Raw genomic sequence first — 13,607 nt, forward strand, 5'->3', positions numbered from 1 at the left:
TTCCTGAGAACACCTGGGTTTACACACAGACCTCTATAAAACTCATGTAATTCCAAATAAGCCACAATTTCTCCCCACACTAATTCAAGAGCAGCACCATAAAATCAAATACAGCCTGAAAAGGTTTCTGCACTCCCAAATTCAGCAGGTAAATTAGTGTTTGGTGAGGAATTGCAGCAAGCACAGGGCCCTGGAGCTCCTGCTGGTCTGGTCACCCCCAGGTACCACACTGGGATACCCAAAAATCCCCCTCCACTCCATCACACCCAGTGAGGAGCTTCAGGGCTGAGTGGAGACCTCAAAGGGAGAGTAACCAAGACACAAAGCTGTGACTGCAGCACAAAATCTCCAGCCCAGCCCATGCTCTGAGCCACCCTCAGAGTGGGAGCTCTTTACTGGAACTCTTGTCATTTGGAAAGGAGCTTTAATGGCCTCTACACTCACACACACAGAACAAACCACGATGCAGAGACAGGAAATGTGGAGCTCTGTATTTACTGCTGAAGTCACTCAGATAATGTAAATGATTACAATATAGGTCTGAGGAATGCAAAGCATCATCCCATAACGCCATTAAAGCCCAGAACTTTAAAAAATGACCACATAATGCAGGATAATTCCCCCCTGCTAAAGGCCCACGGGACCTGCAGGAGCTGCTCCTGCGACAAGAACTGTCACCTGGGGAACTTCAAGTCATTTGGAGCCAAGGAAACATCTGCATTATGAGGCTGCTTAACAACTTTTAAAACAGGAAAAAACCCCCTTTGTTATTATATGCAGCACATTATTTTGAACAGATTCTATCACAGAATCTCCTGAGCTGGAAGGGACCCAGAGGGACCACTGAGAGCAAGTGCTGGCCCTGCACAGACACCCCAAAATCCCACCCTGGGCCAGGTTCTATCAGAGAAAATTCCTCTGCTTTCCTTGCAGCCCCCACCCCAACAGAGCTGGATTTGCAGCCAACAAAACACAGCTGAGAGACAAAAAGGGAGATTAGGGAGGAGAACCCAAACCAAAGGCAGTGGAACCATTTCCACCATCCCACACCAGCCACGGGACCATCCACACACCAACAAACAAATCCCACCTTCCCCTGATAAATCACCAAGGATTGTAACAAAAAAACCCCTCATTTCCTGACAGAGGTTTCAGAAAAATACAACAGATTTGGAGAAGTAAAAGGGTTGAAAGCCTGCATATGGATTTCTTGACAGGCAAGTCTGTGGTAAAAAAAAATAAATAAAATAAAGATAAATCTGTAGTATGTTTACTAAAGTAGGTAAAATACAAACATTGCCAAGTGCTGTAAATTCAGATCTGGGGAATACCAATAAAGAAATCAAAGATAAATTCCTGACACACAATAACAGCCAAGCTGATGATAAATGGAACAGAGTTGGGCCCCTTTTTCAACAGCTCTGCTTTTACAGGTGCTTTTCAAGTTACCAGCACATCACACTCCTGTACCTGCCTCTAAGTCACTTATTTTAAGACAGAAATTGGTCTTGCATAATACTGAAAATACTCATTTGTGTGTGGTTATTAGAACGAGCCCATTTGCTGCTTTGCAGGCAACTCCAAGTGTAACTGCACCTAAAATTCTGCTCCCTACTAATTCAGTTTCCATCCTAAATTCCATTTTGGCACCTCCATCTCTGCAATATGTCCACAAATATCTCCCAAACTGTCCCTCCCTGGGTGTTTTTAGCTGTGCTTTTCTCCACTGGGTGATTCATTTTTAAGTGCCTGAACTCTCAGCTGTCCCCTCACAGCCCTTTCATCTTCCACAAAGCTTCAAACTATAGTTATTTAAATCACCCAAAGAAAACTGGATCGGGTTATTTTTGGAAAACCCCTTTGAGCAGCAAAGGCAAAACTTCTGCTCTCCAGCCACATTAAGGGTTTTGTTTAACTCCAGCCAACTCCTGTGGCTCTGAGTGCCCAAAATGGAAGGGGGAGAGCAGGGTGGGCTCCAGGACGAGCTGCCTGCCCAGCCAGCCCCTCTCAAACCCGGCTGTAATTCCAGCAATTCCTCTCCAAGGGAAGCAGCATCCTGAGATTTACAGGCTGTCCACCAGACTAACTAAAGCTGCACCACTTCAGAGCTCCATCCAATTCCACAGGAGTGGTGGAAACAAAGAAATTCTGTTCTTTCAGTCAAAGGCACAGTGTGATCAGGACCAAAATATTAACAGGACACATTTTTTCTTGTCCACTGTTTTAAAACACTTTATGTACAAGTGTCAAGACAGATGATTCTGCTGTCTGGAGTCTGCAGCAAATGGGCAGCATTTTCCTCATCATTCCATAACAATTAACAACTGAAAGGGATTCAATTACATCTCACTTCCTTTATTGCCCTTGCAGAAACAGTAATAAATACTTGGTATTTAAAGCAGTAAAACCCTCCCAGTGCAAGGGTGACCTCTGAGCTTTGCAGGAATATCCCACAAAACCAAACACACACAACGATGTGCAGGAAAAGGAATGAAAGCACCGAGTTGTGAGAGAGGTGTAAGTAAAAATAAGTTTGCAGCAAACCTGCACCAGCTCATTATCCCTCTCTGGTCTTGCCAAAGACTCCAAAACACTGGGGGAAAAAAGGTTTTTGCAAAGAGGATCTGTGTTTAAGGGATCACATCATCTCCTGAATGACCTGAAGTGATAAAACCAAAGCTGCCAAGACTGGAATTTGACTTCAAGATCTTTTCATCCCAAAATACAGCTGGGTGTGTTTTACAAGCCCTGGACACATCACACTGCCCGGGGTGAACCCACACACTGTTCTTGCCAGATTCTGTGCCCCACACACCACAGTCCTCAACTGCATCCAATGACTCCTCACTGGACAAACTTCCAGGTTTTTTTCCCTTAAGTCTGGTTCACTTTTCTGGAAGTCAGAGAAGTTTCTTAGGAAAAAAAAAAAGGAAAAAAGCCAAACAAAAAACTAAACAAACAAACAAAAAAAACAACACAAAAAAATGAAACAAACAAAAATCCAAACCAAAACAAACCAGACAAACACCCAAACCAGTACAAAGACAACTGAAAAACTCACCTTTGTAGCCACATTGCTGCTCCTGGGCAGCAACCAGTTAAATGTGAGTACATCTGAAGCCCTGTTGTTAAAGGACCAGCTCCCAGGTCTCACACACTGGCTGTCTGAACACTCAGTATTGTGTTTTAAAATGTTTTAAGCTCTCAGCTCCAGGAGTGACCCCAGGAGTGCTCTGGTGCCCCCTGTTAATGAACTCAAGTGAAAGGACTTCACAACTGGCCACACCTCCCAAGAGAAGAGGAGGAGAACACTGAGAAAGGCTCCAAGTGATGAGTCTGAGTCTGATCTACACCAAGAGGAAATATTTGATAATTGCACCAAGTAACTTTGGCTTTGGTCACACTTCAGACATCAATATAATTCCTCCCTCCAACCACAGCTGCCCCCCTGTATTTAGGGCTGGCCTTGGAAGGTGCTGAGAACAAGAAGGCTGCAAATAAGACATAAAGCATTAAGTATAAAATAAGCAATGCAAAAAACCAATAAGCTACACATGAAATGTGTGGCCTCATTCACATCCTGGCACCATCACAGCTCATCACCTGCCACCAGCAAACCAGGAGGTGGCACAGGGACTGTGGCAACAGTTGATGGCCTCGACCTCCTTAAATCCAGGGATACTCATCCTTCATGGACTGACTGACATTCCCACAAACAGAAGAGAGACCTGAAACACCTGAAGACAAAAATAAGCACACGGGGGTGGGGAGGAAGATGAAAAACCTCCCTGGCTTTCATAATTACGTGCTAATACCCCATGACATGCAAATTAAGATCACACAAGCCCCGAATCCTACTGAAAATACCTTCAAAATGGAGGTTCTTTTCCCTGAGTGGAGCAGTGTGAGACTCCTGACTCCCTTTTCAAGGTGAAGCTTTAAGGTTAGACACCAGTAAGAGCTCTGAAACATTAAATGTTTCATAAAGCTGCTGGCAGTCTGTAGTGGACGAGACACGACACTCACCAGAGCACCAGGAGCTGCTCACAGCAGTTTCAGCCATCCAGGAAGGTCTTTTAAGACCTTCTTTATTCCCACAACAACATAAACCAGGGTTACCATCTCTTCAAATAAAAACCTGGGGTGATCCTGTGGTCACTGAAGACGGCAAAACAAATGCCATGATTTATTCTTGTTAAGATGCACTGAAGTTTTCCTTGGAAAAGCAGAGCTTTGAAGACTCGTGTGAGTGAAGTTCCCATCACTTGCTGAGCATTCCCAGCTCCGGGAGCAGCAGAGCACAGGAGGATGTGCTGTCACAAAGGGCTTTCCTGACACACCCCCCCATCAGGAGCTGCTTTCCAAACCCCACAAGGACAATCCACCAGGTGCCAGTTCCCCAAGCAACAGGGACCTCATTAAATCTACCCAGCCCTTGAGGGATCAGCCTGTTTTCTCCTCCAGTCCTGCAGCCTCTCCCATGAGATAACACACACAGCCATGGTGAGATTTATCACCTGCTGACTATTCCTTAACATGCTGATCTGGCCTTTGAATCCCAGTGAACTTTGGTAGATGTGACATTTCAAAATAATTATGGACTATTTTTTATTCAAATGGTATCGATAGGACCAAGTTAAAAAAAAAAAAAAGTCCTAGGAAGGATTTTCTCAAGTTCTCAGCCCAACAACCAAGTGCAAAACTTGTCATGGTTTTTCACTAGTGCTGGGTATGTTATTTCTTTGTTCACTGCTTTCCAGAGAGGGATAATGACACTCACACTGCTCCAGAGTTTAAAAAAAACCCTCCCACAAACTAAAAGCCTTTTTTTGGAGAGAGGAGGAAAAAGCTACCAAACCAAAACCTCCCAAAAACAACACACCAAAACAAAGCCAAAACCCCAAAGAAAGCAAAAACCACGGCAAGAGTTCTAAGAAAAAGATCCCCACATAAACACAGAGCAGAAAATCATCCCAAACACAACCACTGCCTCCCTCCCATGTTGGGCTTCAAAAGCAAAACTGTCACCACAGGCACAATTGAGGCTGGAAGAGGCAGGAAAAGTTTCAACTGTCTCCTAAAGATAATCACAAGTGAGTTTTTATTATTCATCATCTCTCCACAAAGTTCTCTTACCATTTACAGCTGCAAATATCAAACATGCTTTGGAAATGCAAATTATCAGATCAGCACAGAGAGGACAAAGCCATTCCTGGGGAAGAGACACCCACCATGGCCAAACAGACTGCACCCCATTTTTATAATTACTTTATTACACTGTGAAAGGGCAACTGGTTTCCAGATGATTTAATAACCTTGGGCTGCTCTTAACCCTTTAATACCAGTCTTAACTCCAAGCCCTGCAAGTCTACAACTTTAAGCCAATTCCAACAGTCCAATATTGAACAGAGGGTGGGTAAATGTGCTCTGCCTCACACAAGGCACCAAAGAACATTCAATTATTAAGCAGGAACTGTCATATATATATATATATATAAAAAAATCCATTCCCAGCTCTGATCTCAAAGGAATAGCTTTATTACCAGGAAATGGAAACCTGATTTTTGGCTTCTTTGTTAGATTTCAATAAGAAATGGAGCAAATACAGTGTGTTTTGACTGCTTGGAAGGGTAAATTCCATGGGGATCTGTTACTATGTCAAACTTGAAAAAAAAAAAGTCCCCAACCTTAAGTGCTTGAATTGTATTGACTCATATTATGGCTCAGTCACTTCCACACTGTCTTGTAATTCAACTGCTCTGGGGCAGCTTTAACTCATCACTCACTGAGGGAATCCAGGACTGCCCAGGGGAAAGAATTCAAGTCACAGTTCTCAGCTCCAACCTGGGCTTGGGTTCAGGTCCCACCAAGGGCAGGAAGAGAAAGGCTGAGAAGTTCCCTGGGTCAGAGAGGGACAAACTGGCCCCGGGTCAGGCCAACATGTGGATTTTGCAGCCTGATTCCACTGACACTGAAACCTCCCCCAGGAAAGAACCAAAGCTGCTCCAGGTTTAAGTTTTAGAACCTTTTCCTGGCCAGATGGACGTGTAGAGAGACAAAACTGCGATAGAACAAGGGATTAAAACATCAGGTGTAATGGCAAAACTCTGCATTTTCCCCAGTTCCCAACAATGACCAAACTGAGGCCCTGATCCTGCAAAGGAAAACCAACACACAAAACCTGACAGGAACATTCAAAGTGTTAAATTTGAAGCATCTAAACAGAGTAAAAGCTTCTCAGACTCCAGATGCTGCTGAAACACTCACTGCCTGCTAACAAAACTTTGGTTTTATTTCAAAACCAAGTCATTTTGATCTCTCCAAATAAGCAAATTCACACAGAAAACTCTGCCAAAGCCAAAGCATTTTTAGGGCTACTTTCAAGAAAATTCAAATCCAAAACTTACTGTATGGACAAAACTGGTGCTACAGAAGCAGCAACCCCCAGACTGGTGGGGTTCAATAAAAGGCTTTACCTCTCACACAACTTTTACAGTCAGTTCAGTGGAAAAGGGAAAATAAGGAATGAAAAATCTGCAACTTTCAGGAACCAGCACACTCCAGATTTGTTGTTTCACATTGTACTGTCATCCCTTGAAAAGGAGTGATACCCATTTTCAGAGGAGACAAATTAAACCAAGTTTCCTTCCAAAATTTGCTGTTACTTCCCAAGAGAAATGCACAGCTCTGTCCTTAATGCTGATTTACAGCCACCTTTCCCTCTGTGCTTTTGCCAACATTAGGAAAAGCCTGAATTCCAAGCACACCAATTACATAAAAAGCATTGTAAGAAACTCTGCACATCACAATCAAACACAACCCAAACATCCACTCCAGTAGTGAAACATTTATCCAATCATCAAGGCCTTATCTTGCCAAAACTCGACAGAAATGTTTCCTAAAGAAGGCCAGATTGTTTTAATCATTTACATTTTTCAACACTATTTGTTCTCACTTTGTATCCAAAGGTCACAACTCAAACCACCACCCCAGGCAAACTCTGGAATAAATACTATTTTTGTCCACTGTCCTGGAAAGAGTTTCACTTTGCTGAGAAAGCTGAGGTACAAAAAGCAGATTTCCCCCTGATTCATTTCTGAATACTTTGCACAGGCAGGTTTTTCATGGCTCCTCTCCTTTATTACTTGACTGTGTTACATCATTAGAGGCTTTTCCAATCTTTACTAACAGAGAAATTTGTTCTGTGTGTATTTTCTGCAAGACACCACCAGGAGAATGAGCCAAAGAGGGAGCAAGGCCAAGCAGGGGCCAGTTGGATCTGGGCCAGCTGCAATTCCAGCTTCTTCCCTAAATGCCCCTTTGGAAATGGGCTTGTTTTATACGTATTACACAAGATTTGTACCATAATCTGCATGTTATTAGCAAGTAAATTACTCCAAAAAAAGCCTTCCCATCTTACTCTGGGCATCTTCATTACACTGAATGCTTTATATCCACACCCCTTGCAGTTCAGTGATGGAGCAGGAGCAGAAAAATGGAAGAACTTCCCTTCATACACCAAAAAGCCACTCATGATACCCCCTGGACAACCTTTCTAGAACAATGCTCAGTGTTCTGCACACAAAACACTCTGAGATTTTCAGTATTAGAGGTTCACAGCAGGTCACTTGTTATTCCAGGACTGCAGTGATTTAGACACCACTTCTCTTATTTACCTTTAAAATACAAACTTTGTGTTCTTTGCTGTCATTTACCAAGACTGGCACTTTAAATACACAAAGTTCAAACTGAAAAAAGGAAGATATTTTAAAGCAGAGGTCGGTATCTTGGCCAAGACATTACAGCTCATAAAAACTAATAAAACTAATCTGCAGTTTGTTGACCCACTGCCACCCCTGAGCCTTCAGAAAGGAGCCAGAGCCACCCTGAGCATTTGCATCAAACACCTGCAGGTTCTGCTTCCCAATGCCCAGAAAATGCTCCCAGTCCTGTCCAATATTCTGGCTCTTGGCTATGGAGGAAAGTCCCAACAATGTCACAGCCCTAAGAGTCAACTTTTGGTTAATTCTTCTGCTTGGAAAAAAACCTGTTTATTTATTTCTCACAGACTCATAGCTCAGCTCCTGAATGGCTTAATGTCAAAATCACTTGCCCAAACCAGCATTTCATGACATCTCAACACTCTGTACCTATTTCTGCATTGCCTTCACAGTTGTTTTTTTCACCAGTAACTGGATCTCAGGTGAAATATCATGTTCTCCACCTTCATCAACAAGTTACAGAAATACTGATCTCTTAAGTGTTTTTCAGACGGGTTTTACTCCTAACTCAGCACACTCAGGATCAGCACAATCTGATCACCTGAAAGTCCCAGGACAAGGACAGATTAACACATGCACAGTGACCCAACACTCAGAGCCAGCTCCACAGAGCTCTACACCCATTAAAGAATTAAAAAATTAGCAAGGTTGGCTTTCCTTCTGGCTGCTCTTAAGCAAAACAACAGACAACAAACCCCCCCTCGACCCCACAGACAAGAGGTTTAGGATTAATTCAATGGTAAACAGCTTATTTTTTTCCCCACAGAGAAAAATCAAACCCGAGTTCTCTGGCAGTGAACTTTTAACCACCCACATCAGGGGACAAAACCCTCATCTTGTCACCTTTCTATAAATATAAAACAAGCAAAAGAGGGGCTGAGACACACCAAGGGATTCTCCCCAACCTGTGCTAAAACTGCCGAGCCAGCCGATGCCTCCTGACAGAACAGCTGCACACATCATTATGTTAATTAAAATTAAAGCCCCATCTACTCAGCGTACAAGCAATTCACTGAACCTCAGTGACAATGGGAAGGAACCATTTCCTCCAAGGGACATAAAATCACACACAACTGGAACAATTTGTCTGCTTGCACTGAAGGCCACAGGAGAGGGGAGAGAGAAAAGTCCTCCAGCCCCAGTCCTGGCTGTTTTAAGTGAAACAAAGCACTATCGACTCCAAAACACACACAAAGGAAGTGGTCGGAGGGATTACGTCAGCCCTCGCCTCAATTCATAAATCCTGACCACAAAACAAGACAAATTCTTAACTGCTTTTCTCTGCGAACACGTTTGAAGTGAACGCGCGCGGTTTGTGACCCAAAATACGCTCTCGAACAACACTCGCTGATGCATCACTTTCCAACGGCGACCAGGGGGTGAAACAAATTGTGTAATCCAAGAGAATTCTATCGGCTGCCAGATCAAATAACAGTGCAAGAAGTGGCTGCCAAGCACCAGCCTGCCAGAGCACAACGAGCACTCAAGTGCTGGGACTCCAAACCACCTTCCACTGGGCCCAGAGATCTTTATAAAATAGTTTAAACACTCCTAAATTACAGGGTTGGCAAAACAAATAAAAGCTTTTAAACGCTGCTCCCCACACCATTCTCAGCCTGTCTTGTGAGAGTCACTGGGCAAAAGGACTCCAAAATGCGACTGCCTGGATGGAGGAACAAAAACTGAGAAAAATGTGGAGTTGGTCGCACGTCTGGAACTAATTGGCTGCAGATTAACAGCTTTACATCGGAACAGCGCTGTCTGTAGGGCTGGAAATCCAGTTTTCTCTGAACTGAGTTTCCAGCACAAACATCTCTGTGGAGCATGTGAAAACTACAGTTCCCTGGATTTCTGTGCTCCACTTTCTTCTGCTTGTGCCCAACATGAAGTTTAAAACAAACAAAACGGCAAAAAGAAACTCAGTGGCCTTGTCAAGTGCCCTTTCCACTCCCCTGCAATTACAGCCCCATATGGCTGCGAGGAGCCATCCAGGCACACAATGCCCCACGCAGGGAGAAGCCACATGGGCTCAGACGAGCTTAAAACCAACTGCAAAACAAAGCAGAACTGGGTTCTTCCTCAGGAAACAAAGTGGCCGAGCAGGTCTCCTGTCACTGTCTTAAAAAGCCCATTAAACATCGTTAAAAAAAGTTACTCACACACACACACTGTCCCAATTAGTACTTCAAAGGCATTCCATTGTCTGGAGAGCAATGAAAAAGTACTTTCTTCCAGGACGAGGAAAATGCAATCCTTATCTCCTTATCTCATTTGCTTTAAAAAAAAACAGAATTAAACCCAGCAGCCGGGTTGGCTGAACTGTTTATATTTAGAACAGGGAGGTAAAGCATTTGTTAGAGAAGGAAAACCCTGCAAGCCTTGGAGGATTCGGAACTTCCCAAGCCAGTAACAACCGACCTACAGCTCACCTGCCAAGTTGATCCAACTTTTTTCCGAAAAAAACCCAAAACAAAACAACAAACAAAAAAACAGGAGTAACCAAAAGGGAAAGAGAGCATTAAGTCAAGCCTTTCCTCCCTCCATCCAGGCGGTCATCCTTGGCCAGGTAACAACTCCAGAGCAGCCTTAATATGCTCCTCTTGGGAACACAACCTGGGCACGAACAGCACCGATCCCCAATCCGGCACCTCCGCCGGGATGTGCCGAGCGGGTCCAGGTCCCTCCTCCGCCCCGGGGGGCACTCACCGCCAGCCTCGGGTCCGCAGCTCCCGGGAAACACCCCGATCCCAGCGGATATTCCTGGGATTGCGCTCCAGGATGGGGGAACTGGGAAAACACCCCGATCCCGGCGGGTACTCCCGGGGTTGCGCTCCGGGGAGCTGGAAAACACCCCGATCCCAGCGGATATTCCCAGTGTCGCGCTCCGGGGGGCTGGAAAACACCCCGATCCCGGTGGATATTCCTGGGGTTGCGCTCCAGGATGGGGGGACCGGGAAAACACCCCGATCCCTGCGGGTCCTCCCGGGGTTGTGCTCCAAGGGAAGAGGGGAGCGGGAAAACACCCCGATCCCAGCGGATATTCCCGGTGTCGCGCTCCGGGGGGCTGGAAAACACCTCGATGCCGGCGGGTACTCCAGGGGATGCGCTCCGGGGGGCTGGAAACACCCCGATCCCGGCGGATATTCCGGGGGTTGCGCTCCGGGGGCGGCCGCGGTGCCCAGCGGCGGAGCCCGGGAGGAGGAGGAGGAGGAAGAAGAGGAGGAAGAGGAGGAGGAGGAGGGCTCCGCGAAGGGCAGGCACGGAGGAAGCGGGGCCGGGAGGCGCAGCTGGTGAACAAAAGGAGGCCCCTCCGCCGCCAACGAGCAGCTGCGCCGGGCGCGGAGCGAGCGCGGCCCCCGGGCCCGCCGCCCCTCCCCGGTGTCCCCCCCGTGTCCCCTCGGTGTCCCCACGCACCGGGGGCAGCTCTCTCACACACACGGCTCCGTCCCGCCCCCTCCCCGGTGTCCCCCCCGTGTCCCTTCGGTCCCCACGCGGCAGGGGCAGCTCTCATACACGCGGACACACACCCGGCTCTAACCCCTCCCTGGTATCCCCCCCGATCCCCACGCACCGGGGGCAGCTCGCACACACCCGGACACACACCCGGCTCCGTCCCTTCCCCGGTGTCCCCCCCGTGTCCCCCCCGGACCCCACGCACCGGGGGCAACTCTCACACACACACGGTTCTGTCCTGCCCCTCCCCGGTGTCCCCCCCCCGTGTCCCCACGCACCGGGGGCAGCTCTCACACACACACGGCTCCGTCCTGCCCCTCCCCGGTGTCCCCCCCGTGTCCCCCCCATGTCCCCACGCACCGGGGGCAGCTCTCACACACACAGGGCTCTGTCCTGCCCCTCCCCGGTGTCCCCCCCGCGACCCCCCCCATGTCCCCACGCACCGGGGGCAGCTCTCACACACACCCGGCTCCGTCCTGCCCCTCCCCGGTGTCCCCCCCATGTCCCCACGCACCGGGGGCAGCTCACACACACACGGACACAAGTGCCCCCTCCCCGGTGTCCCCCCCATGTTCCCCCCCGGTCCCCACGCACCGGGGGCAGCTCTCACACACACACGGCTCTGTCCTGCCCCTCCCCGGTGTCCCCCCCCATGTCCCCACGCACCGGGGGCAGCTCTCACACACACAGGGCTCCGTCCTGCCCCTCCCCGGTGTCCCCCCCATGTCCCCACGCACCGGGGGCAGCTCTCACACACACACGGTTCTGTCCTGCCCCTCCCCGGTGTCCCCCCCATGTCCCCCTCGGTCCCCACGCACCGGGGGCAGCTCTCACACACACCCGGCTCCGTGCCCGTCCCGCCCCCGCCCCGCCGGAACCGCGAGCCCGTGATTGATGGCAGCGCTCGAACAGCGTGGTCAGCGAGAAAAGGCTTTGCAGGAGGCGGAGGAGGGAGGCAGAGCATCATCCCATCCCCGGGGTGCTCCTGCAGCACCACAGCCCTGCCCCGGCCCGCACATGGGGGTGGGAGATGCGGATAACCCGGGGCGGGGGTCCCGGCACGGCTCAGCCCGGGTGGGCACGGCAGGGATGCCCGGCCGGTGTCACAGGAAAAGACACTTCGCACAGGGGGGTTGGTTGCACTGCCTTCAATTAGTGAGCCATTTTGTTTAAAATCCTTTCCCACCATGGCTTCCTTCCTTCCTCCCCCATTAGAAACAGAAATTCATCTGCTCAGCAAAACGTGTTCCCTTTAATTGTGTTTAATTGGGGTTTTTAAAAATAATGAATATTTATCTTACTGTGCGTCTTCACACAAACGTGTAACTCGTCTCGGTCTCACAATGTCTTGCTCTGTTCTTCCCCACCACAACCATGACCTTTCAGCTGTTAGTACCGGCTTAATTTTAGAGCAAAGCTTTGCTATTTCCCTTGCAGAATAACATGCAGAACAAGTCATCTATGTAATCCATTACCTCAGGGCAACGTACACTTTATCCCTGCCGAGCAAATCCATTTCCTGGCCGTGCAGTAATATTTTACCTATAAAATAAAGACAGGAGCACACCTTCCCAGAGCTGGCTTTACAAAGGCAAGCTGAAAAAATAAAAATTTAGACAAAATAATAATAATAGTCATTAAGGCTCACAGAGCCAGTTAATTAGAGCGACACCCTCAAGTACTGCCTGCCAACTTAATCTTTCCAGATGCTGTTAATTATTTGTAGTTGTGTATTTTCCCCTCTATTTATCCAATACATATTTCTACCATGTCTCATGCCATAGCCCAGGAGTCCTCCAGGAGACAAAGCCCCAACTTGGATATTTATTCTGTACTTTCTAGAAATAGCTGCCTAAAACCACACACCCCCAGCTGAAGGAGCTGATTAATTCCAACGCCCTTGCCACATCACAGGACTGCTGTGATCAATACAAATTGAGGATGGTGGAGAGCACGAGCCCCGCTCCTGCAATATTCATCCCACAGCAGCTCCTCCACTGGAGCCTGTCTGTGCCAGACCTGGTTCAAAACAAGCTTTGTAACCAAGTAGCCGTGTGAGAGCTCCAAACCTGCCAGAGCTGAAATTCAATCCTCGAGTCAGCACAAAGAAACCACATGGCATTTATCCTCACTCTTCAATTTTCTAATCAAATGTGGCCCAACACCTGGCAAATCGTAGAGGGGAACTTGCTGCTCCAGTGTGTATTTAAATCAGCATTTACTCCTAATGACTTCCAAAAGAGCTTTCCAGCAGTAAGTTAATTCAGGCCAGGTTCCATCATTTGAAAAATACCTTTCTTGATGGTACTTGTTCAAAACCACCTTATCCCTTTAGGGCACATGACCCAGCCAGCTTGGCTCACAAATCCTTAA

The 13,607-nt window shown here is 47.7% G+C and overlaps 1 protein-coding gene across 5 annotated transcripts in view; it reads right to left on the bottom strand.

The window, feature by feature from the left end:
- RERE (arginine-glutamic acid dipeptide repeats) overlaps positions 1-13,607 on the bottom strand; it is a 206,495-nt gene that overhangs the window by 148,635 nt on the left and 44,253 nt on the right. Inside the window, exon 1 of one of the 5 annotated variants that reach the window (XM_071575578.1) lies at positions 12,053-12,069. The exons of 3 other annotated variants lie outside the window; for them this stretch is intronic. The gene's annotated coding sequence lies outside the window, so the exon portion shown is untranslated. Of the gene's footprint in view, positions 1-10,487; positions 10,910-12,052; positions 12,070-13,607 lie in introns of those variants that run through there. One more of the 5 variants, XM_071575577.1, reaches the window with a different exon arrangement.

Source organism: Pithys albifrons, chromosome 22, assembly GCF_047495875.1.
Source record: "Pithys albifrons albifrons isolate INPA30051 chromosome 22, PitAlb_v1, whole genome shotgun sequence".
NCBI lineage: Eukaryota > Metazoa > Chordata > Aves > Passeriformes > Thamnophilidae > Pithys > Pithys albifrons.